This window comes from Pinus tabuliformis, chromosome 4_2 (assembly GCF_031772625.1).
Source record: "Pinus tabuliformis cultivar Carrire ecotype Pingquan chromosome 4_2, CPIR1, whole genome shotgun sequence".
Classification (NCBI taxonomy): domain Eukaryota; kingdom Viridiplantae; phylum Streptophyta; class Pinopsida; order Pinales; family Pinaceae; genus Pinus; species Pinus tabuliformis.
Genome location: NC_142304.1, coordinates 672,730,467 through 672,757,156, shown reverse-complemented (window position 1 = coordinate 672,757,156; position 26,690 = coordinate 672,730,467). Strand labels below are relative to the sequence as shown.

Below are 26,690 nucleotides of genomic sequence, written 5' to 3'. Positions count from 1 at the left end.
AAGCATTGGCATAGATGTGTGGTTGTGAGCCATTGATCAAATGTCGCATATGAAATGAACTCCCCCCCCCCCCCCGATGTTAGTGAGGAGGAGGGGGCTCTGCATTAAAACTCCATCGACGGATCAGTTATGGTGATATCATGAAGATGGAGACCATTAGATGAAGATGGCAGAACCGTGTTCCGAAACCAATAATGTGGACATCCCCTTGTGATGTGGCAGAGAGGGGGGAGTCCACATTGCACCCTAGTTGTTGATTTGTGGTGTACACTATCATTGTTGGATTGACTGTGTGTGCGAGCCCACAATTGTGCGTGCATGTGTGTGTGTGTGTGTGTGTGTGTGTGTGTGTGTATTCAACATATGGAAACTTGGAAAATGAAATTTTTAAGGGATTGTGAACCTTTGGTGGGACCCATGGCACCATGGTGTATGCCATGTGTAAATAATTATGTGGTGCCATGGTGGAAAGCTATGTGGCAGCCTATTTTTTCCTTTGGAGGGACCCAATCGTCTAAGAATAAGTGACATGTGGCACACCTGGAGGTGGTCATGCGGATCGTGTGATGACAACATGATTTCACTCCTTGGTCGGGAGGTTGGAAGTTTAGTACTCGGCAGAGTAGTAACTCCTGAGATAGTTCAGGAGTTGGGTAGGTCATTTGTTAAGACTAGTAGGAGGTCGGGTGACACTGGCCCAGTGAGATCAGCCAGGTTGTAGTCGTGTCCTAGCGCAAGTTTCTATTTTCGCATTTTATTGAGTGGGATAACTGCTCAGCTTCCTACTTATGTGACAGTATGAGAGCATTCCTTCCACATGGAATTTACCTCAGTGGCAGGGTAACCATATACACATTGCATGGGTGCCACGTGGATGCCACATGGATATGTTGATGAAGTGTCAATTAGTTTTAGCCAAAAACTTTAAATGATCATATATTTTGATTCATATATCAGACTAAGGTAAATCTTATATCTTTGAAAATGTCTTGACAAGATGAACACAATGGCACTTTTTATTTTGGGTTTTAAGAAGTTTGAAAAAAGATTGAGATTTTATGACCCAATTTCCATAACTAAACTTTGGATATTGGGTCATCATAGTAAATTCCTCCTTCTACCTTTAGTATGATTTATGGGTGGTAAGGGGGTGTATTACAAATGTAGGCTTGATTTTTCCCCGAAAATAGTGCCAATAGTGTTGCTACAAAATATAGCAAGCCTCAGAGATAGAGACCCTAAAAGGCATAGACTACATGAAGAGAAAACAATGGGGTAGTGACCCACTATCACCACAGCCAAAACCCCCTACTCCTAATGGAATTTCATTGATAGGAGAAGTCCAGGTCAGAACGAGAGCAATTATGATAGATATTATAAGGTTAATATGTAATATGACCTCACTAAGATCTCTTCAAGAAAGGTACAATTTAGGCTCAAGGCTCCACAAGTAGATAATTCACCTTATATTATGAGACCTCGGAAAGAAGGTACAAGACCTAGGGTTTGGTAAATATGATGAGTGTTAAAGTTTCCAAAGGTCAAGGCAAGGAGAAAAGGTTTCTAGCAATGTAGATTAGCAAGGCTAAGGCACATGTAACCTTCAAGAAACCCCCAAGTTGAAGGAAGACAAAAATATGGTTTCCCTCTTAGAGAAAACAACTAGGGAAAAAAAAATTATGAATGAAATTGAAGTGAATATCCACCAAAAGGACAAATTTTGTGGAAAATACTATCTCCTTGATGTTTATTCTCTCCAACCATTTAAACTCTACTTTCCTAAGGATTCAAACCAAGCCCTATTTTCCTAGCTTGACCTTGAAGGGGCCAAAATTTAAAGGGGAGATCAAATGGATAAGAAGTTGAAATGATCACCAAACAATTGGTCCAATCCCTTGTCCCCTTGGAGAATGGAGCCCAGGATAAAATTTATTAGCCAAAAATGTTTTAAAGGACGCTGAGATTTGATTCCCTAGCAACAAAATTTCAAGCATTTACCTATGCAATGGAATTTAAATGGTTTCATGGGAGAGCTTATAGGAGTTCACCACTAGGACAATTCATTAAATGTTATTTATGAGTAATGCATGCAATATTCATCTAGATAGCAATTCCAATATTCTTCAAAAAAGTAGGGCACAATTTAGCATAACCTAGAATCAATCATTCCATGCATGAGACATTAAGAAATGAATATTCAACAATTAAGTTCGCTTATAAGATAACATGAAAGATTTCCAACCATTAGACCTAATAATAACTCCAAATAATATTCAAGATCTACTCCTATTATCAAAATACATCCAAGATATCCAATTCTTCCATAAGAGAACAAATTTGAATTCCTCTAATAAGGCTGAAAATCTAAAGGCACGATGATGAGAATATATAATGACAAGTTATTCTACTTAAATGAGGCATACCAATGCCTAATTATCTAACTAGCCCCTCCAAATCATAAAGTAATGGGCAAATACTAGTTTAGGTCACAAGATGACCTAGTAACCTTTGTGAAATAAATTAAATCTCCATATGTGCAAACTGAAATGTTGATGACATTCTAGCATATATCTCCTTAGTTCTTGCGTTGAGGACCTTAAGTACCTTGATCTGCGTAGAAGCCCTCTAAATTTAACTTCCAGGGGTTGGCCCCTAGATCTTTGTCAAAATCATCCTATGGACCCTATTTTTCGGTTTGGGGCACAAAATCGGTCTCATGGGTCTCCCTAGGGTCAATTTTCCTGACTCTACACCAATGTTTGGGTCACTATAGATGGTGTTAGCACTCCCATGTCTCAAGGTATGAGACAAACCTCATTTGGGCCATGGATCAACTACCTAACCCTGTAGTACTACTAAGTTGGTTGGGGACATGTTGGTCTAGGTGCATCATACCATAAATAATATAGGGAAAAGTGAAGGAGCTTTGTGGGTGTTGAAGGTACCCATGAATACAAGTGATTCTCTATACTTTTCCGGAGGCCCATGGCTCTTAACACCTCACCTGTGGGCGTCAATATGCCCCTCCAGTGGACCTGGACCCCTGTTAAGCTTCCCAGACCTATAGATGGAACAACTTTCAACTACACACAATATCTAGCACTGCAACGTTCACTAGTAGGTACATTTAATCATTATTTCATCTAAGTGAACCAACCTCAATGAAGGAAATGGGAAAATTAACACTCCATATAAGGATTTTCTTCCAAAATTTGGGGCCTTAGTTACACAATGATGTTACCTCCCTAGGTAGAAGTGGTTAATAAATGATCCTATCAGGTTTTCTCAACCCCCAAGGGGAAATGACATGTCCTTGGTCCACCCTTTAATCAATAGATGTTATTTGAATAATGATGGAACGAAGGGGGAAAGAATTCATGACAAAGTGCCATGGTCAAGGGGACCAACTATGATGGAGTACCTTATCTTTGGTGTATAGATGTGAGGAGGGAACAATCGTGGATGCATGAGTTACCTTGACCTTTTTTTTCCCACCCCTTCAAATTCCTTTTACCTTTTCATGATTCTTCTTTATATTATTATTCATAGCTCAAGGAATGAGAACTTGCTTTGTATGAAGTATAAAAATTATTACCCCCCTTTAGGATGGGGCATTCCATTTCCCATTAGGGGTTGGTACATGCAAGGGTTTCTTGTCTGCTATGAGATAGGGCAATGTTAGCTCAAGAACTGGGTGATGGCCAAATGAGTGAAGTAGAGCTCATGCTTGGTGATGAGCCCCAATTTTTGGTATAATTTGGGCTCATTTGGCCTACTTGCTTTGCTCAGACCATTCACTTTTTACTGCTTATGCATGCATTCCTTAGTTTATTCGTGTTGTTTGTAGGAAGAAGGGTAGACATTTTATCTACGTGACTAATGCATGATGCTTTCAGGATTTTGGCATTAAAAGGGAGAAAAAGACAACGAAAAAGGAGACAAGGAGACAATGAGGTGGCACTGCTGGTTTTTAGGAGAGGATGTCCACGGTCTTGGGGACCTTCCTTGTGATTCCCACCAAGAACTCCGAGCTCCAATCCAGCTCCCCACCGAGCTTAGAAGCAGCCAGCTGTTCTACAGGAACAGCAGTTATAACTGTTCTACAGGAACAGTAGTTATGACTGTCCTACAGGATCAGCAGTTAAACTTTAGTTGGACAGCCGAGCTCCTAAAAACAAGGACACCTGTTGGATGATCGTTTTTGCATAGATACTGAGGCCGTAGCCTTGTAGAGAGGCTTTTTGAACCTTGGCATTACTCTTGTAATTGAAAAGTACGAGCTAGAGCTCAGTTTTTGTTCCTTTTTGTAAGCCAATTTCGCATGACATCAGATTATGAATAAAGAAGGTAGATTTTGATCTAGTTCTGAGTTTTCTCAAGGAGCTATAGCTCTCAGGTTAGGGCCCAACCTGAGAGCAATAGATCTCCTCAGTGTTGTAATGTGTTTGCATTTCATTCTAGCACTTTGAGTTTGTTTATTTTCACATGCAATTCGAATTTACAGGTTGTTAATTTAGTCGTTTTCATGAGCATAGATAGGACTAGTTTATGGTGATTTGCTTTCAGTTGCTTAAGTTGATAAGAGGATAGATATAATCTCTTGGAGCTCCAGCAAAAAGGTTGTAAAGGCTCACTGCCATCTCTCTGTTAGGGATTGGGGTGCAGTCCATGACCAACCACCCAAAAAGAAACGCAGTTCTTCTCATCTCCATGCAAGCTGCAACATAAACGTTTTCATTGAAGATCCATCCATGCATTTTTGACATCGAACCATACTTCAACATTTCACTTCCACGCATAGGTTTCATTTCTTGTTCATAGGTTTCATGGCACAAGTTATCATAGGTTAATGAATTTCTCGTTTTGATGCATAAGTCATTTGTTTCATTTACGCTGCTCCTTCTCAATCCACTTTCTTCTTCTTCTTCTTGATCTATCCTCAAGTCCTATTTAACCTCTGTCTTACTCGTTTACCCTCCAACTCTCTCATTTCCCACATAGCTCCATCTCCTTCAACTTTCGTTGATCCCATCCTTCCAATCATCAAACCACTGCATACACTCCTCCTCCATCTGATTCCTCTGCTCCTGAGCCATCACCAGCTCCATCTCCATCTCACCCATCCTTCCACACCACTCCAACCCTTCTCCATCTTCCAAAACTTCCACGGCCAATCATCCTGTAGAATTGCACAGCCTTCCTGTAGAAACCCCTGAGTTTCCTGTAGGATCCCCTGCAGACTTCTTGTAGAAGTCTGCAAACTCGGTTGCCGAGCATCCGAACGTGGTAGACTTCTGGGGATTGATGCTGGAGACCCTCTGGGACCTCCCATAGCCATTCTGACCTTGCCCATGCTTTCCTTCCATTCCAACCGCTCCTGCACAACCAAACCCTAATTAAAAGCATCATCACAATAAGTCCAACCACTTAATGAAAAAGTACAAAAACATGATTTTCCAGATGCAAGTAGCTTAGATGCATGTATTTCAGTTCACTGCAAGCAATGGCATTATTGGTAGTTGTTCCATTCACAGTTTTGCATAGTTAGGGCCTAGCTAGTCAAATTAGGGTTTCCTAGGGTTTCCATGCTTTATTGGTTTACAGTTTCCTTCTGCAATTAGACTAGCCTCCTTTGAGTTAGCTTTCGTCCATCATTGATAAAGCTTCTTCTGTGAGCCTATAGAAGTTGGCTTGAGCCCTAGCAGACTTGTGCCAGCTGACCAAGTGATAGCTGCGACAAGAGCTAGTACTTGTGCATACAGCACCGTCGCTTCCAAGTTTGTACGAACTACCGGGTTGATAAAATTAAGAGACAGGAAGCTCCAGGAGTTGTAGCATTATTGCTACAATACTGGAGTCCACCATATTTTTGGCGTCGTTGCCGGGGAAGCGTCAGAGTATTAGCAATTGTTGCTTTTCTTCTATTTTCTTACTCTTACCTTCTGCTAAGTAGTTTACTTCATTTCCATTCTGCAAAAGTAGCATAGAATTTTCCTGCTTTCATAGCTTAGCATTTCCTGCTTTCATAGATTAGCATTTCCTTTCTGCAAGCGTAGACTAGCATTTCCTTTCTGCAATTTCATTTGAGCAAAGTAGATTAGTCCTTTCCTGCTTTCAGTTAATTTTGCATCTTTCATAGATAGTTGTAGATCAATCTGTCTCAGTTTTGCAGGTACCAAAAGAAAAGCAAAGCAAAAGCAATCAAAGAGAAAAAGAAATTCTTTTCCATTTCATGCCTCGTAGGAACCGAGATAGATCAGGAAAATTCCTACCAAACACCCCCACCACATCACTGAGTCACCCTTCTCTCCTCTTTGGTGACAGTGACCCAGAAGAACCTATAGGTGAACATCCTGAGATATCCAAAGATCCTATAGTAGAAGAAGAGTTAGAGACTACTCCATTTGAAGCTATGGCTGATAATAGAAGAGAAGATGAGAGAATAGAAGGTGCCTTCCCCATCCGAGAGACCAATGGAGAGATGAAAATGAAAAACATTAGCCCCTCCGCCTTACCTCACTTCCATGGGTTGACCACTGAAGATCCAGATACCTTCCTGTTTGAGTTTGCTGTCCTTTATAGAACCTATGACTATACTGAAGATGAGCAGAAGTTGAAACTTTTCCCTTCCACTCTCAAGGATGCAGCACTACGCTGGTTCATGGGTTTACCTGGGAATAGTATCACTACTTGGGCTCAGATGCAGCAAGCTTTCAACACCAAGTACCGGGATTACTGTAGGTCCAAGGAAACAAAGGGGGAAATCTTTCGGATGTCCATGAGAAATGATGAGTCCTTAGAGGATTATGAAGAGAGGTTCCAACTAAGTTATAAGCGGGCCAGGTGCACACTTGACCCTGAATCCCTCAAGTTGGTCCTACTCCGAGGAGCCCCTGAAGACCTCTTAGATACCCTTCACATGTTAGCTGGGGGGGACATTTACCAACTGCCTTATGAGGACATCAAGACTGTGTTTAGAAACCACTCCAGGGCAGCTCGGAAACGAGGTAGAGGAAACCACCTCTCAACTAGTGTCCCTTTCTCCAAACATGAGCTTGCAAACCAATTAGAAGATCTTAAGAGTGAGGTGAGACAAACCATTGCCATGCAGCTTGATACATTCAGGATTCAACAAAAGAAAGAAGAGGCTGAGAGAGCCTTGGCTGTCTTCTGTCCTAGGTGCACAAGGAGGCACCCTAAGAACGAATGTCCATTGCATTCGGTTGAAGTGTGTTTCGTTTGTGAGGAGGACCATCCCACAAATCAGTGTCCAACCTTACCTGGGTTTAAAGCCATGTACCAAGGGACCAAAGCTCCCACAGAGCCTCTCTATTACCTCAACCAGAGGAGGCCACAAGGATCTAGACCTTATCAGCAGGGGATGCAAGGGGCATCTCAAGCTTATTACAACCCCAACCAGTCAACTCCTATGCCTTCCTGGGGTCCCCCTGCTCATCCTTCATGGTCCATGCCTCCTCCATGGTCTTATCCACCTCAGTACCCCACTCAACCTACTTCTCATCCATATCACTCACATACCCAGCCACAGCCTCAATGGAATGCACCTCAGTCGGGGTGGAGGCCCCAATACAACATTCCTCCTGCCATTTTGCCTCCACCACCAGTTCAACCTCAACCATTACCTCCTGCTCCTCCAAGGCAACCTCAAATGCCTGCTCAACCGAACCCGAACCCCAAAAATAGACAGGCCCAGCAGGTATACACTGGGGAAACCTCATGCCCTACCTATGCTGTGGAGATCCAGGAGATCAACCTTCGATCTGGAAAGACTCTACCAGATCGCCAACCTCCTCCCCCAGAGGATGAGGAAGATAAACAGGAAAGTGAACCAAAGGCTATTCCACCCTTTCCTGAGAGACTAACAGTCACCACACAACCTAACCCAGAAGAAGATGATCTTTTGGGTGAGCTCAAGCAGTTGTGTGTAAAAATCCCACTTCTCCAAGCCATCAAGGATGTGCCAATATATAACAAGCTGGTTAAGGAGAAGTGTTTCAAACACCCAGGCAGACGGAAGAAAGATGCTTCAACTATCAATGTCATAGGACAACTGTCTGACCTTATGCTAGGACAAGTCATCTGCCCAAAGTACCTAGATCCTGGAAGTCCTGTAGTAGATGTTCACATCAATGGCACCATTATCCCCCACACCTTGATTGATCTAGGGGTGGCCATCAATGTGATGACCAGGGATACCATGCTTAAACTCAATCTTCAGGGTTCCTTGAGGAAGACCTCGACAGTACTGCAATTAGCAGATCGCTCCACCGTGACTCCCGAAGGGATTGTGGAGGATGTCATGGTCTCCATTGATTCTTGGGAATACCCTGCAGACTTCCTGGTTCTGCAACCAAAGGCCAAGCTTACTGGATATCCTCTCATTTTGGGAAGGCCTTGGTTAGCTACTGCAGATGCTTACATAAGTTGTCGGGCAGGAAACATGACCATCAAAAATGGTCCCATGTCCAAGCAGCTAGTCCTATACCCTCCTGCCCAACCTTCTTTAGAGCATGATTTACCACTCTGGTTGGAAGAAGGAGAAGAAGACGAGGTGTACTCAGCACCTCTGTGCACCTTAGATACCACTAGAAAAGACCCCCCAACCGAGGATGACTTGATCGAGACCTTGATCCAGAATCCACCTTCCAGTGCACTACCCTTAGAGGAATTGGTGGAGGATGCCCAAGCTAGCACCTTAGTGGATCTTTGTACAACCAACCCTGTTACTCCCAGAGTCAAGAATGTGGAGTTTGGCCCTGAGAAAGCATTGAAGATCAGCTCCTCCCTATCTCCTTCCCAGGAAAAGGAGCTGTGTAGTCTGTTGTCCAACCACCTAGATGCTTTTGCTTGGAGCTATAAGGAAATGAAAGGAGTCCATCCTTTGGTCTGTACCCATCATATATACATCAAAGAGGATTGTAAACCGGTTAGGCAACCTCAGGGGAGAATGAATCCAGCCCTTAAAGACATTGTCAAGGAAGAATTGCAGAAACTGTTGGATGCCGGATTCATCTACCCCATCTCAGATAGTGAATGGATGTCCCCTCTAGTGTTGGTTCCCAAGAAAAATGGGAAATGGAGAATTTGTGTGGACTACCGAGAACTGAACAAAGCTACCAAGAAGGACCATTTCCCTCTACCTTTCATAGATCAAGTGTTGGATGGACTGGCAGGAAAGAAGTTATTCTCTTTCCTGGATGGGTTTAGCGGGTACAATCAAATCCAAATCAGCCTGGAAGACCAAGATAAGACCACCTTCACTTGTCCTTGGGGTACCTTTGCCTATCGAGTCCTTCCCTTTGGGCTATGCAATGCTCCTACTACCTTTCAGAGAGCTGTCTTGAGCATCTTCTCGGAGCTGGTCCATGATGCAGTGGAAATATACATGGATGACTTTACTCCTTATGGGGCCAACTTCCAAGAAGCATTTTCCAACCTGGGGAAAGTCCTAACCAAATGCACCGAGATGAACTTGTCCCTTAGTCCTGAAAAATGTGAATTCCTAATGACTGAGGGGACCGTGCTAGGCCATACCATTTCTTCCCAAGGATTGCAGGTGGATCCTAACAAAATTGCTCTCATCAAAAGGGTCCCACCTCCTCAAAAGGTAAGGGATGTCCGGAGTTTCTTGGGATTAGCAGGATACTACCGGAGATTCATTAAAGATTTCAGCAAGCTAGCCTCGCCATTGTTTGGTCTGTTGGCGAAAGATGTGGAGTTTAAATGGACTGACGATTGTCAGAGGGCTTTAAATGAATTGAAGGACAAGTTGGTGTCAGCCCCAATCCTGAGAGGTCCAAACTGGGCCCTACCTTTCCACATCCACACTGATGCCTCGAACAAAGCCATAGGTGCAGCTTTAGGACAAGTTGAGCAGAAACTTCCATATGCCATTTACTTTGTTAGCAAAAACTTGTCCAAGGCTGAGCTGAATTACACTGTAACCGAGAAAGAATTCTTGGCTGTGGTCCATGCATTGAACAAGTTCCGACATTATATTACTGGTTACCAGACCTTTGTACATACTGACCATGCTGCTATTAGATATTTAATGAATAAACCAGATGTGAATGCTCGTATTATTAGATGGTTACTTTTATTGCAGCAGTTTGATCTAACCATTGTTGATAAACCAGGTAGAGAAAATGTTGTTGCTGACTTTTTATCTAGATTGGATTTGTCTGCAGATGAGGACGGAACAGTGGACGATCAGATGCCTGATGAACATCTGTTTGCTATTTCAGTACTCTCTCCATGGTTTGCTGATATAGCAAACTATCTTGTTTCAGCACAGTTCCCTCCACACCTATCTTCCAGAGAGAAGAGCAGAATCATCAGAAAAAGTGCCTCATTCACTTGGATCGGGGGCAATCTGTTCAAGCTTGGCCCCGATCAGATCTTAAGGCGTTGTGTAAGGGAGGAGGAAGTCTTTGATATCCTCCTCACTTGTCATGATGGGCCTTGTGGAGGGCATTTTGCAGCAAAGAGAACTGCCTTCAAGATCCTGCAGGTAGGCTACTATTGGCCCACACTTCATCAAGATGTCAGAAGATATGTCAGTCAGTGTGACCAATGCCAAATAATGGGGAAACCGACCCAAAGGGATGAGATGCCTCTCCAACCTCAAGTGACTCTTGAGCCATTTGAGAAGTGGGGCATGGACTTTGTGGGCCCAATCAACCCCTCTTCGAGGCAAAGGACTTACATCATTGTGTGTACTGACTATTTGACAAAGTGGGCAGAGACCAAAGCAATCAAAGCAGCAACAGAAGAAAAGGTGGCCGAGTTCCTAAGAGAGAACATCTTCTATAAGTTTGGCTATCCAAGAGAGCTGGTCACCGATCAAGGGAGCCAGTTCACCTCCAACCTGGTTGAAGATCTCCTAGCTCATCACAAGATCAAGCACAGGACTTCCACCCCTTATCACCCTCAAGCAAATGGGCAGGTGGAAGTCACCAATAGAGCATTAGAAGGGATCTTGACTAAAGTGGTGAGCAGCAGCAGAAAGGACTGGGCTGATCGCCTGGTAGAAGCCACATGGGCCTACAACACCACTTGGAAGACCACCACCGGTTTCACACCATATGAGCTGGTCTATGGGAAGAAAGCTTTGCTGTCCATTGAGTTTGAATACAACACCTTGAGGATGGCAGCTCAGCTGGACCTAGATCTCAGCCATGCACAACAAGAAAGGTTGTTGCAGCTGAATGGCCTGGAAGAGCACCGCATGCAGGCCCTCCTTCACTCAGAAGTGGTTCAACTTCAGAGGAAGGTGTGGCATGACCAACATCTCCATGACAAGCAATTTCAGCCGGGAGATTGGGCTTTGTTGTATGATTCCAGATACAAAGATTTCAAGGGGAAGTTGAGAACCAGATGGCTAGGACCATATACAGTGGAGAAATGCCATGACAATGGATCTGTCCCCATTTGAACCATTGATGAGGAAGCCATTCCCATGCTTGTCAATGGGCATCGATTGAAGATCTACAGGAGACCTCTCTCAAGACAAGAGTTTATCAAAACTATGGAGAAATCTGTATTAGTCATAGAGAAGGGTTCTGCCTCTGCCTCTGGCACACCCTGAAAAAATATCTAAAAAAAGAAAAAAGAAAAATAAAGAAAAATAAATAAAGATCCTTGGGTGAAAACCTCTCTGAGGCGCCCAAGGCAGGTAGTAGGGGTGAAAACCTCATTGAGGCGCTCCTATTGCTTTTCAAAAAAAAAAAAAAAAAAAAAGGTTGAAAAAGATCCTTGAGTGAAAACCTCTCTGAGGCGCTCAGGGCAGATGGCACGGGTGAAAACCTCCTTGAGGCGCCCCTGTTATCTTTCAAGAAAAAAAAAGAAAAGAAAAAAAAAGGAAAAAAGAAAACACAATAAGCAAGATATGGTAAAAATTGCAGGTTGCAGATGCTCTATGGAGAAGAGGAAGCCCTTCAACTCACAGCCAAGGGTCCTTATCATGCTGTCAAGGAACCTCATCAGTACCTTCTCCAAGAGCACCCATGTTTTTCAAGGTATGTGCAATTTTATCATGGTTTGAATCTTCTACAGGAACCTGCTGTCTTTCTACAGGAAGGCGCAGTCTTTCTACAGGAAGGCGCAGTCTTTCTACAAGAAGGTGCGGATTTTCTACAGGAAAATGCAGACTTTCTACAGGAAGGCTGAACTTTCTACAGGAAGCTCTGTGTCTACAGGAAACTTCCTGTAGGAGTTTTGGACGGCCAGAATTCATCTTAAAAAGAGATTTCGCGACCATGGATTGGTTTGGAGGCATGCAAGCCTCTGTTGGCATCCTTGCACGTTGCTCTCACCATGCTCCACCACCCGTGTCAACATGCGGCCAAGTCCCTGCACAAACAAAGAAAATCGATGAGTTCTCGCGGGAAAGCCATTTCCAAGTTAACAAATGATGGGATCTCATACCACATGCATCAAGAGCTCCGGGATTGTGATCGAGAAGCCAGAACCGCCATCATGTAGCATGCACCCAGGGAGAAAGGACTGTTACGAGACCCCTCGCGGGGATCCTGTAACAGTTCAACCTGCTCGAGTGGATACCATTCACAGCACCGCCATCCGAAATGAAACGCGGGCGCATGCAAGCAAGACCATCCACTCCAGCGTTGGCAGCCTGTAACCACGAGCTTCCGGGTCTGTGTAAGTCGCACGCAGCAGGTAGATCCGCTCACCATCGTCTGAGAACTGGAAAAATCGTGTGCAGCCACGCAGGTAAGTGTCTCCACCCTTCCTTCCATCAAATCACATGAATCTAACTTTGAAATTGTTTGCAAAGCGTAAAATTGAATGGTTGAGCGGCCGTATGGCCAGTCGACTGGCCACGTCGGCTAGTTAAAGTGTAATTGGATGTTTGGGTGGCGGCCACGACAAAGAGAATGAACGGCATGCACGTGGGAACACTCTCGTCAGAAGCATGAGTTTAACAGGAAAGGCGGCGGCAAATCTGTGGGAATGAATGCGGCAGCAAGTGAATACGCAGGCGGAGGATGGATGACGTCGCCCAACGGTCCGGCAGGGACAGCTCATCCCCCGCGCCACGGATTGCGCCGATTCAAAATCCAATCGGCTGAATCATGCGCATGCATTTATCATCCAACACTTCAACTTGGATAGCTATTCTGATCTCCTCTGCACTTTGATACGCCGAGTTGTTGGCTACCAGAACGCTGGTCAAGCACACCGCGAGCGCGGCCAACTACAGTCCTCCCTGAGAATTGCGCGCGGCTTCTACAGGAACGCAGTTCTACAGGAGCGCAGTTCTACAGGAACGCAGTCTACAGGAACGCAGTCATCTATAGGAAAGCGAGTGCCTCGCGAAAAAAGGTGGCCAATTACGGAGGTAACCCTGAAATCTTAATGTAACTGGTTATTAGAAGTGGCAAGACCATCGTCCACGGTCGGGTTATAAAGATATTGGTGGAATTGTTGTTTGCTGTGCCGTTGCTACCATTCTACAAGATGTTGGTATAAGTAGTCTGTGTTGAAATTTTGTATGTGCATGCTCTGTCTTCCTAGACCAAATCCCTTTTGCACCTGCCACCTTTAGTTAAAACGACCGTGTTCATCATGCCGGGTGGGTTTATAAGACGAGAGCCCACTGATTCAACTAACCTAAGGAGAAATCTGGCAGTGGTAGAGCTCTTCACCAGAGCACAATGGATGCCTTTCTGTGATAAGCTGCAGGGCTACGATGATGAAGTAGCCGAGGATTGCAGGCTTTGAAGCCTAAATCCCAGACTCTGGCCACAGTAAACTTCAGAGGTCTAAGCCTCAAACTCACCCCAGAACATATCAGTCGGATCACAGAACTTCCTATGGGTCTGCCGTGGGATAAAGAGGAGAGAAAGCTGAGTCAGCAGGCAAAGAAGGAATTCTTTCCACCTGAGGAAGAATTCTCGGAGGATAAAAACGGGGTGAGAAGAACAAGTCTATCACCACCTTGGAATGAAGTCAGTTTGCAAATCATGAAATATATTACTTGTGAAGGTCGGTTCAGCATCGTGTATGCATATCACTTTCGGCTACTCACTGAGTTGAGGCACCGAATTGACCTTCCTGTAGAGCAAAAACTGAGCATCCCTTATTATCTCCTGCAGTCCCTAATGGAGTGTGCTACAAAGCTAAGAGAGGGCATACCTGATCAGATAGCCCACCATGGGTTAATAAAGCTACTTGTGGAAGATGCATTGCACTCATATAAGGTCCCCCTCTCATGGGAATCCTTCCGCAATTTGACCAAAGATGGGGATATTAAAATGTTGATCGAAGAAACGGGTTCCTCTAGCAGTGAGGAACACGAAGCAGTGGCCGAAGAACAAAGGAAGAAGCATGAGGAAAGGAAGGACCAAGAAAAAGGTGGCACACCTATCGTGTCAGCAAGGGAAAAGAGGATGAAGAGCAGAATGGACAAAGCAGAGGTGGCCCACGTCAGCCCAAGTACCTCAACAGCACCTGCACCCAAAGCAAAAAGCAAAACTCAAGCAGGCAAGCAAGAGGAAGTGGAGACACCTGTGTCTACAGGAAAGCAAAAACAGGCTTCTACAGGAAGCCCGAAAACACAAACTCAGGCTTCTACAGGAAGCCCAAAAATCATTGAAAAACAGGCTTCTACAGGAAGTCCGAAAACAAAGACAAAGGCTTCTACAGGAAGCCCGAAGATCAGTGAGAAACAGGCTTCTACAGGAAGCCCAAAAGCAAAGACCAAGGCTTCTACAGAAAGCCCACAAATCATTAAGACACAAGCTTCTACAGGAAGCCCGAAATTGCAAAAGCAGGCTTCTACAGGAAGCCCCAAAAAGGTAAAACCCAAAGAGAAGAAGGTGGATATTCTGGCACAGGAAGCAGCAGCGGTATTAGCGGGCCTCAGCACGCCACCTAAGCAAAAAGACAAGAGGAAGAGGGAGACCCCTCTGTACTTTAAAGCTCGGAGAAGCGTTAGGATAAAAACGGGCAAGCCACCACCTCAATCCAGCAGCCTGATTGTCATCGAAGATACACTTGCTTCTCCCAAGGAAAAATCACCCTCCAGGATCACAGTTACCTACGAGAAGGGGAGTCCAAAGAAAAATACATGGCAAGAGAAGTTAGAACAAACTCAGCTACAGGAAGCTGAAAATGTTCTACAGGATACTCTGGCCCGGCTACAGGAAACAGAAAAGAGGGAAGGAGAAGGGCCCTCATCACCAAGGGAGGATGAGGCAGAACCGCCTGAAGAAACAGCAAGAGAACATATACCAGAACCTAGCCCTTCGCCCAATCTGAATTCATATTACACCTTTTTAGAGGCGGGCAAGATCATACCACAGAAATTTACTGTACCTCTATTTTTTGAACTAGAGAAAGAAAGAGTCCGCTCCCACACATGGATGCAAATCGCCAAATCAAAGGGGGTGGCGGACATAGGCCCTCTACAGGATCAACTCAGGGAGGTCATGAGTGAATTCACCATGGCTAAACATGTGGCTAGTTGCCAGCAGGCGCTTCTACAGGAAGAAAATCAGAAGTTACGGTTGCAGCTACAAGAACTACAGGCAGGGGCAGGAACATCCTCCAAGGCCATCACAAATGAACAAGAAGGCAAAAAGGAGCTGACCACCAGTCTTGAAGAGCCAATGACACTTCTACAGGAAGCAGAACAACAGACAAGAATTGAAGTGCAAGCCTTAAAGGAACAGCTGCAACAAAAGGAAGCACAACTGGCCTGCATGGCTAGTTGGGCCATGGAAGCAATTCAGTGCAGAACGCCCGCAAAATCCTATGGATTGTTTTTAAAGGATCAATGGCTTCAGTTCCAAATAAACACCTTGGCCCAAAGAGGTATTGCACACATCCAAAACCCGCAACAATTTTCTGAATTATGCACTACTAGTTCGGCAGAAGACAAAGCCAAATTGGCAGAGTTTTACCTCCATAACTTGGCTTTGCCTAATGAAGTCTCATGGGATCCCAACATTGCCTTGGGTGATATGCAATTGATGGCCCTCGCCTCATGGTTAAACCATGAAGATCAAAGAGCAGCTGAAGCAAAATCAGTCATGAACCGAGAAGTGAGCGAACCACTGTTCATTAGGCCGGAACTAGAGGACCCGGTGGCACTCATCTCAACACACCAACAGTTGGCTACGGATCCCACAGCTTCCTTGAGGTTTATGGACCAACAAGCCCAGGCCATAGCTCACTTTGAAGACATGGAAAGGTTGTTGGGAGAAAGTGCTGCCCAGGCTTGTGCACGCAGATGGAATACCATGGCCCACAGCTTGAAAATCCGAGAGTACCATACCCCCATCCGGATGAGAGAAGCTTTGGCAAGGGTTGACCTTTACAAGAAGTCCATGCAAAGCCTCCAGGCCAGCTGGATTGGCCTTAAACTCAACCCACCACTATTGCTAGGATTGACTGAAGGAGATACAAAGGAAGATGACAGTCAACAATGGGAAGTGGTAAACAGAAAAGCAGGGTTTCACATCTACAGAGAGGACACTACCACAGAGCCTTGGGATGCAAGAGAAGCAGTGAAAGCAATGAAAGATGAGGACTTGGACTAAGTTGCTCAGGGATGAGCAAATAGTTTAGCTGGGGGGTGATGATGAGCCCCAATTTTTGGTATAATTTGGGTTCATTTGGCCTACTTGCTTTGCTCAAACCATTCACTTTTTACTGCTTATGCATGCATTCCTTAGTTTATTCGTGTTGTTTGTAGGAAGAAGGGTAGACATTTTATCTACATGACTAATGCATGATGCTTTCAGGATTTTGGCATTAAAAGGGAGAAAAAGACAACGAAAAAGGAGACAAGGAGACAATGAGGTGGCACTGCTGGTTTTTAGGAGAGGATGTCCACGGTCTTGGGGACCTTCCTTGTGATTCCCACCAAGAACTCCGAGCTCCAATCCAGCTCCCCACCGAGCTTAGAAGCAGCCAGCTGTTCTACAGGAACAACAGTTATAACTGTTCTACAGGAACAGTAGTTATGACTGTCCTACAGGATCAGCAGTTAAACTTTAGTTGGATAGCCGAGCTCCTAAAAACAAGGACACCTGTTGGATGATCGTTTTTGCATAAATACTGAGGCCATAGCCTTGCAGAGAGGCTTTTTGAACCTTGGCATTACTCTTGTAATTGAAAAGTACGAGCTAGAGCTCAGTTTTTGTTCCTTTTTGTAAGCCAATTTCGCATGACACCAGATTATGAATAAAGAAGGCAGATTTTGATCTAGTTCTGAGTTTTCTCAAGGAGCTATAGCTCTCAGGTTAGGGCCCAACCTGAGAGCAATAGATCTCCTCAGTGTTGTAATGTGTTTGCATTTCATTCCAGCACTTTGAGTTTGTTTATTTTCACACGCAATTCGAATTTACAGGTTGTTAATTTAGTTGTTTTCATGAGCATAGATAGGACTAGTTTATGGTGATTTGCTTTAAGTTGCTTAAGTTGATAGGATGATAGATATAATCTCTTGGAGCTCCAGCAAAAAGGTTGTAAAGGCTCACTACCATCTCTCTGTTAGGGATTGGGGTGCAGTCCATGACCAACCACCCAAAAAGAAACGCAGTTCTTCTCATCTCCATGCAAGCTGCAACATAAACGTTTTCATTGAAGATCCATCCATGCATTTTTGACATCGAACCATACTTCAACATTTCACTTCCATGCATAGTTTCATTTCTTGTTCATAGGTTTCATGGCACAAGTTATCATAGGTTAATGAATTTCTCGTTTTGATGCATAAGTCATTTGTTTCATTTACGCTGCTCCTTCTCAATCCACTTTCTTCTTCTTCTTCTTGATCTATCCTCAAGTCCTATTTAACCTCTGTCTTACTCGTTTACCCTCCAACTCTCTCATTTCCCACATAGCTCCATCTCCTTCAACTTTCGTTGATCCCATCCTTCCAATCATCAAACCACTGCATACACTCCTCCTCCATCTGATTCCTCTGCTCCTGAGCCATCACCAGCTCCATCTCCATCTCACCCATCCTTCCACACCACTCCAACCCTTCTCCATCTTCCAAAACTTCCACGGCCAATCATCCTGTAGAATTGCACAGCCTTCCTGTAGAAACCCCTGAGTTTCCTGTAGGATCCCCTGCAGACTTCCTGTAGAAGTCTGCAAACTCGGTTGCCGAGCATCCGAACGTGGTAGACTTCTGGGGATTGATGCTGGAGACCCTCTGGGACCTCCCATAGCCATTCTGACCTTGCCCATGGTTTCCTTCCATTTCAACCGCTCCTGCACAACCAAACCCTAATTAAAAGCATCATCACAATAAGTCCAACCACTTAATGAAAAAGTACAAAAGCATGATTTTCCAGATGCAAGTAGCTTAGATGCATGTATTTCAGTTCACTGCAAGCAATGGCATTATTGGTAGTTGTTCCATTCACAGTTTTGCATAGTTAGGGCCTAGCTAGTCAAATTAGGGTTTCCTAGGGTTTCCATGCTTTATTGGTTTTCAGTTTCCTTCTGCAATTAGACTAGCCTCCTTTGAGTTAGCTTTCGTCCATCATTGATAAAGCTTCTTCTGTGAGCCTATAGAAGTTGGCTTGAGCCCTAGCAGACTTGTGCCAGCTGACCAAGTGACAGCTGCGACAAGAGCTAGTACTTGTGCATACAGCACCGTCGCTTCCAAGTTTGTACGAACTACCGGGTTGATAAAATTAAGAGACAGGAAGCTCCAGGAGTTGTAGCATTATTGCTACAATACTGGAGTCCACCACTTGGCTTTTTCCCACAAGCTAATTTGTGAGTCCTGACCATCTTTTGAATTTTTATTTTACTTATGTTTTTCTTGTGCCCAACATATGATATTTTTGTTTCTTTTAATTGTGTCAACCTCCCAGGTTATATTTCTAGGCCCTACCCAGGTATGATGATATGTGGGTGCCAAATCCCAATGAACCAATGGTCAGTTTAACTCAAAGAATGGAGGCAGAATTAGGGCTTGTAATGTAAGATGAAAAGTGGTAAGTATGGAACAACGAGAGATGGGGCTATGTTATATTAATCGTGCCTTTACAAATAGTTCCCCTCCTATACCCATTGGGCCATTAGGGGAGGTCCCACTGGACTAGGATTGAAAAATAACCCCCCATTTAAGGTGAGGGAACAAGATCACGACTGCAACCCTTCTTTCTTCCGAGTTACCCCATAATCTGTGTCGAATGCCTAAATACAAACAAGCATAAGCACTCGCTTTCAAAATGAATAAAGTACCTTTGAGCAGAAGCTTTCAACTTGTTCTCTTGGCAGATGGGTGAAGAACAATGTATGACTTATGCAGGTGGCGGGGATATGAATGGAAAATCAGAATCAACTACTAGTGACTTATTAGTGGCTACTAGTTGGGAGAAAATTTTCTCTTATGGGATCACCCACTTTTGGTGGGTAACACATCCCACAATTATATACATTCTATGAATCAAACAAATATTCCTACATTCAAGAAAATGAAGATCATGACACTTATGTTTTAAGGACATGGGTAAAATATCATGGATAACAAGAGATGATGATTTACCTCATAAGACACATATATATTTGAAGTCAAAGTGTGACCTTTTCTAAACTTGATTATGAGCAGAAGTTTCTTGTAGTACACTCACAAATGGACATTTGAGTAAGTTTGAATATCGTCGTGGCCTACTAGCACTACCTCATCCCTCTCTCTTACTCAAGTAATGGCTAGATACCCTTTCATCAAATTCTATTGGGAAATTAGCTACTTTTAGACTACTTAAAGAACGTGGTCATATGATTTGCACACTCACAAGCCTCTCATTTGATGAATAGAAACTTAAGCTTGAGATCACCAACTTTCTAGAGTAGATTTTTTAGAGCACCATTTAGAAATTGTGTTTCATACTTGATCAATTAGTTTGGTGCCTTGTCCTCCTCCATGTAAACCATTTGGGATTGAAGCTTTTGTTTGATAATAAATTTTGTGCAATTTAACATTCGCATTCCCATTTAACATGTTCAATGACAAATTTATTAAATCGCCTGATGATATTGTTTAATAATAATGGTAACATTGATTTCAGGCTCTTTTTCTTTTATGTTTCATTGGTTTTATCTCTTTTGAAGTCCCATCTTATACAAATCTATAAATTATTTCATAATATTTTAATGGCTGCAAGTTTAAATATTGTTAAATGAATTGTTTTACTCTCTTCGCAACTTTTATCTTTAATTAAATAATTATATGTTTTACTAATTGTCTACCACATCAATCCTCATTGAGTTGGGACATTTTCCTGACATCAATGATCATTATCAAAAATTAGCTTACTTGATCTGAATTTACCATTCCAATGCATTATCTTAACACTTATAATATAATGTGTTTAAATATTTTACTTAAACACAATAAAAATAAAAATAAATCATGATATCTTTAAGAGATATATTAATTTTAGTGATATTTTAATTTTCCTAATAATATGTATTAGTTTCAGATGATAACATCTTCCTGTATAACCCACTTTATGTCCACGTGAGGCAGTTGCAAATGATTATGACATATATTCAACTTGTGGGTGGCAAATTGTAATACTTAAGTTAATGGCCAGTGAATGGAGTCTTGTGACTCACATGTTAGCTTTTGGAAAAATTTGTTGATAAAGATTTCTTCAACTTGTGGTAAGGAAAAAAAAGCTTTACCATTAGCATATTGAATTTCGAAAATTATTTAACGATTTCTCATAAAGAGTTTTTCAACGACTTACAATCCTTGAATTAGAATCAGTGAAATCATCCTACATAATTACAACGCATTTTAGGAATTATTTAACAACTTCTGAGAAGGAATTATTTAACAATTTGTGGGAAAGAGTTTTTGAAAAACTTGTCATAAAGGGAAAGAAGCTTTACATTTAATTTAATTGAGAGTTTTTTAATTTATGAAAAAGGAAAAGTACGTTTTACTTATAATTGGAATTGGGGAATAGGGTATTTGTAAGGCTACAACCATATAAATAGATTTTCGTCCAAAAAAAAGCATAAATGTATTGTCTTCCTTATAAAGTGTTGTTGAGGATTGGAAGTATGAATAGTACTAAAATTAGAAATAATCTTGGAAACAAGGACTAACCTCATCAAATGGAAGAACCTACCACTGGAAGAAGTGACATGAGAAGCTGAGTTGTTCATGTAGAAGCACTCACATATAGTCAAGTGTTGAGGACAATACTTATTTGAATCGTATGGGCATGTTAAGCCCTATATAAGACCCATGTTAGCCCTAAAACCCCTTATTAAGCCCTATATATTGAGTGAATACATTTTTATTGTCATATTGTTATGTAATATAGAACCCCTCTTGGTCTCATTTTATTATAGTTGTGCCCCATGTTTCCTATATATATACTATGGAGACCTAGCCTTAGAATCATCAAATATTGTCTTATACATTATATTTATTGTAAAAGGAGGTTTCCCCCTTGAAGAGGACTATAATTATTGGTTTCTTATCACTTTTAAGCACAAGGTTCATGTAAGAAACTATCGCGTATACCAAATAAGGGGACATGTTATGTCTCTGCAATTCATTTTTGTTACTTTCCACATTGCAGCACAATTTACTCATTCTTGTTAAATGTATCTCCATGTCTTCTACGAAGAATATTTCCAATTCCTAGTACCAAAATTGATATTGGGAATATTCTTGTTACTTAGTGATGAGACATTAGGGGGGATATCACTAAGATAAGTTTGTCATGTTTGAACTAAATCAAATTGAAGTTGTTCTTGTTCTTGTGATATTTCTGAAGATTGTATTGGGTTGTAGATATTGGATGCAACTTGGACACATATTGTAGATATTGGACACATACCAGACTAAATAACTGAATGTAGTCAATTTTTTATAATTGATTACATTCTTATTATTCTCATTTGCCTTCATTCAACATTGTTAGTCACTTTTCATTCGAACAAGGTATTAAAAACACCTACCATTGAAACTTACTTGGGATTTAACACTCTATAAGTCACAACGATTGACTTTGAAGAAAGCTGCTATTAATATTGGAGAGAAAGAGAGACATTGTATGATGTTTACTACAATCGCTCGAGTTAAATATTTGAATGGTCTACGATTTCAACCACCCTTTTCATATGATCAATGTGAAAAAATGACAAAACTAACATGTTTGACAACAATAACAATAGAATAAAATAGTTTGAAATTGGTCACAATGAAGACTATGTGCAATTGACTACATTCTTATTATTCACATTTTATGTCATTCAACACTGTCACATTGTCACTTTGCATTCAATTTTTTTGTTTCATAATTCAAGTTATTAACAATTTCTAATATCTCAACAAACTGAGGCCACTGATAAAATTTAATATTAAAATGACCAAATTAATCTTAGACATATTTATCATATTTAAAATTATCAAAATAATTAAATGTTCAGCAATTTTTTTCATGGTTTCACACAACTGAAACCAACCTAGATCATCTTAACCTTGGATCTATCAAATGCTAAAAGAGATCAAATCTCTCGAGGTGCAAACATTTCCTCAAGTTTTACACTAAAAAAAAAAGATTTCCACAAAATTTAATCTTTCTTGACACTTATAAATTTAGAGTTAAAATAGATCTAAAATAATAATAATATGTATTTAAATATTTTAAATAAACCAAATTTAATAATATGTATTTAAATATTTTACTAAAACAAAATTTTAAAAAATATATCATATTTCATCGTGTCTTAATTTTAGTGATTTCTCAATTTTCATAATAATGTGACATAGTTTGAGAGGATAACATCTTTGTGTTTGATATGGTTTGAGAGCATAACGTCTTCGTGTATAACCTACTTTATGTCCAGGTCAGATAGTTGCAAATGAATATGACATATATTCAACTTGTGTGGGGGCAAATTGTAATACTTAAGTTAATGGCAAGTCAATGGAGTCTTGTGACTCACATGTTCGAAGTTGGAAGTTATTTAAAAATAATTGACAAGGAATTCGTCTTGTGGTAGGGATAAAAAGCTTTACATTTAGCATATAGAATTTCGAAAATTACCTAAGAACGTGTGAAAAGGATTTTTTCAACCACTTACAATCCTTGAATTAGAATCAGTGAAATCATCCTACATAACTACAATGCATTTTAGGAATTATTTAATAACTTGTGAGAAGGAATTATTTAACAACTTGTGAAAGGGGAAGGAACCTTTACATTTAATTGGGAGTTTTTCAACAACTTCTGATTAAGGGGAAAGAAGGCTGGGGGACAAGTTGTTAGAAAAAACAACTTGTGATAAAGGAAAAAGTAAGCTTTACATTTCAATAGGACATGTTGGAGGATGGATGATGAAGCCTAACAAAATCAATTGCAACAGTGGAGGTGGAGGTTATTCTAGAGGTGTAGTGGTGAATTTGAAACTCTCTCCAGGTTCATAATTAAATCGGTCATTATCCTTTGAAAATTACCAGGTCCTGTATAATCGCTCAGTGCAGAAGCTAAAGAATCCATAGAACAGACGAGAAAATTTCAAACAACATTTTTCATTTATTGAACCCAGAGGAAATGGTAATCGAACAGAGGTGGGTAGAGTTGAGGAGGGGGAATGGGTGAGGGGCGCCACTATTGGGGCAGGAGCTTGTGGAACAATCAACCTCGCTATGAGCAGCTCTAATGGCCAATTCTTTGCAGTCAAATCTGCAACAAGTTTTAGTATGGCTTTGGATAATGAGTACCATATTTTTTGGTGTCTCGATTCTCCATACATCGTTCGTTGTCTAGGGCGCGCTTATAGCATCGAGAAAGGTGTAAGGTTGCATAATTTGTTCATGGATACATGCTAGGTGGCAGCGTAGGGGATATGCTGAGTAATTTTGGAGGGCCTCTGGCCGAATCAATCATCAGGGCCTACACTTATGGCATCCTACGTGGAATCTGTTATCTCCACAGCCAGGGGATTGTGTACTGTGGTATCAAGGGAAAGAATGTTCTTGTGGGTGCCAATGGGGTGAAGCTCGCTGACTTTGGTTGTGACAGGAAGGTTCATAATAAAGTGGAAGAGCAAGGGGGCCTGCAATTGAGGGAGACCTTTCTGTGTATGGCTCCAGAGGTGCTGAACCAAGTGGAGCAGGGTCCTGCTTCTGATATTTGGTCCCTGGGCTGCACTGCACTGGAGATGGCCACTGGCAGGCATCCATGGAGCCAAGTTTCCAATCCCCTAGCTGCAGTGTATCAGATTGGATGGATAGAAGAGTTGCCTGAATTTCCTGCTTCGCTTTTGCCTCCGATCCGAGATTTCTTAGAAAAATGTTTTGGGAGAGATCCCAAGAAGAGGTGGACCAGTACAGAGCTATTGAGCCATCCTTTCCTGAATGAGGACTGGTCTGCCATGGAGGAAGAGGGGTCCATTAGGGATCTGGGTTCTCCAACTAGTAATTTGGATTTTATGAAAGAAGTATGGTATTCCTGCTCTTCTCAAGTTACTACCTTTCTTTCACTCAAAATGCCAAGCACAACCAGTGAATGCAATACAAAGCCCTACAATGATAAGTCAAATGAGAAATTGCCAAGGCCTTCCCCCGTGACAGAGTGATGGCACTGGCTGCAGATTGTGAATTCAAAGATGTTCCCAAGAAGCCTAATTGAATTGGGAGTCGTCTAACAAGGTGGACGTGGAGGAATTGTCTAGACGACCAAAAGTGACCGGAATCGGGAAAAAAAATTTCAAAAAATCTTGTCGAGACAGTGTTTGAATTGTGTTTTTCATGGTGGAAATGGATTCAGCACCATCAAAAATGTCTAGGACACCTAAAATTTTGAAGTTTCACAACTATAACTTGGATTTACAAAAATCCTTGCCGGATTTTCTCTAAATATGACCGGAGTTTCCATAACTTTTTGGGCAACTCCTCCGCCTCATTAGACTACGCCATTGAATTGTTGTGAGACCTTCCATAAGATACATCTCCAAGCGATTACTTGGTTAGTTTTGTTTGTGGTGTCGGTGACAATGTGATTGGTTGATTGGTTTGTATTATCAGTGACAATGGTATTATTAAAATAAAAGATGTTTCTTTTTCATAATTATATAGTTTAAGTGAATTTAATGATTAAGATTATGTGTTTTTCCTTAAAAATTATAAGTTCAAAATCAAAATAATAAAGCATATATAGAATTAACAACTAAACACGGGAAAAATATTTAATAATAAACATTTTACAAACCAAATTCCATTACTACTTAAAATCAAGGTAATGAGATGATTCATGAAATGAAAATAGGCAAAAACAACCCAATACAAAGAAATGAAGTAATAGGGAAAGTAATGTAGTCAATATATAATTTTCTTATCAATGATTTATAAACCTTTATAAATTGCTATTATAACCATTTGTCGTAATAAATATGAATGTTAGAGCTTTTGATAATTGAACATTTTATAAAAGTTTGCTGCTAGGTGGTAGGCCATTTAGCTTATAAAAAATCAAGATCTGCTATTGAGGAAATCTCCGGGTTTTAAGGGGGTCCATGTTGCATTCAAATAAGTTCACAAAATGAAATGTGCTAATAAACATATCTATATAAGAAATCTACATGTAACACACTATGTGTAACATTGTATTAATTTCCATGCGACAACTTAGAAGCGTTTTCCTAGAGTTGATGCTTTTTAATAATGCTAACTTTGGTGGAACAAGCTATTGTCACTACTACCATACCAAGTTCTTCTTTGGTGCCACCTTTTCCCACTAGGGATGTATCGTAATGTAATTGTCCTTACACGAAGATGCATGGTTTTTCTTTGGATGGGGTCTCCAACACTAGGAACTTGAGCTGGATGTTGAATTTTGATCTTGATGGTTAAAGAAATTGAGGAATTATTTTAAATAAATGCAAACCAATCTAAACTTTTTCACTAAAAGTTCTATGAGTATCCAACTAAACTTGCATATAGGTGAAAATCAAAGCAACCACTTTTTTGGGTAGCTACATAGGTGAAGTTTACCCCTAGGACTGTATTTCCTCTCTAAAAAATAGATAAGATCTATAGTAGGTATGCATTCTATGAGTATCCAACTAAACTTGCATATAGGTGAAAATCAAAGCAACCACTTTTTTGGGTAGCTACATAGGTGAAGTTTACCCCTAGGACTGTATTTCCTCTCTAAAAAATAGATAAGATCTATAGTAGGTATTCATATGCATAGTTTGGAAGATCAATATATTATAAAAGTCGGAAGAATCTTATATATTATAACCTTATTACTAATAAGATTGTAATGTTATTCTCTTTCCTTTCTAGTTTCTCATTTGTTTACAATACAAGCCACTGTATATATGTTCAAATTTTTATTTTTCATTTCTTATATAATATTTTAATCAGTTTTTTAAAAGAATCCAAATTTAAGTGTTTTATGATGTTGAAGAGAAGTATATATTGACTTATAGTATAGCTAGAACCCTTAAGAGATTTTCCTTTTTGATTTGGCAAAGTTAAATGTAAGAATTTTTTTTATAAAAAATTTACATGTGATAAATTATATGTAATGTTACATTATTTTCTATGTTAGATATCTAATCCTTGGGGATTGGGTGAATGTTTTGTAAATATGTAAATAAGAGAAATATGAACAGTTAGAAAAGAATTGGCTTTGGAATATGAA

General features: G+C 41.2%; 1 pseudogene; it reads left to right on the top strand.

Annotated features, from left to right (window-relative positions):
- Positions 1–24,618, top strand: part of LOC149171223 (O-fucosyltransferase 31 pseudogene) — a 38,308-nt pseudogene extending 13,690 nt beyond the window's left edge.
- Positions 24,619–26,690: the final 2,072 nt, after the last annotated feature.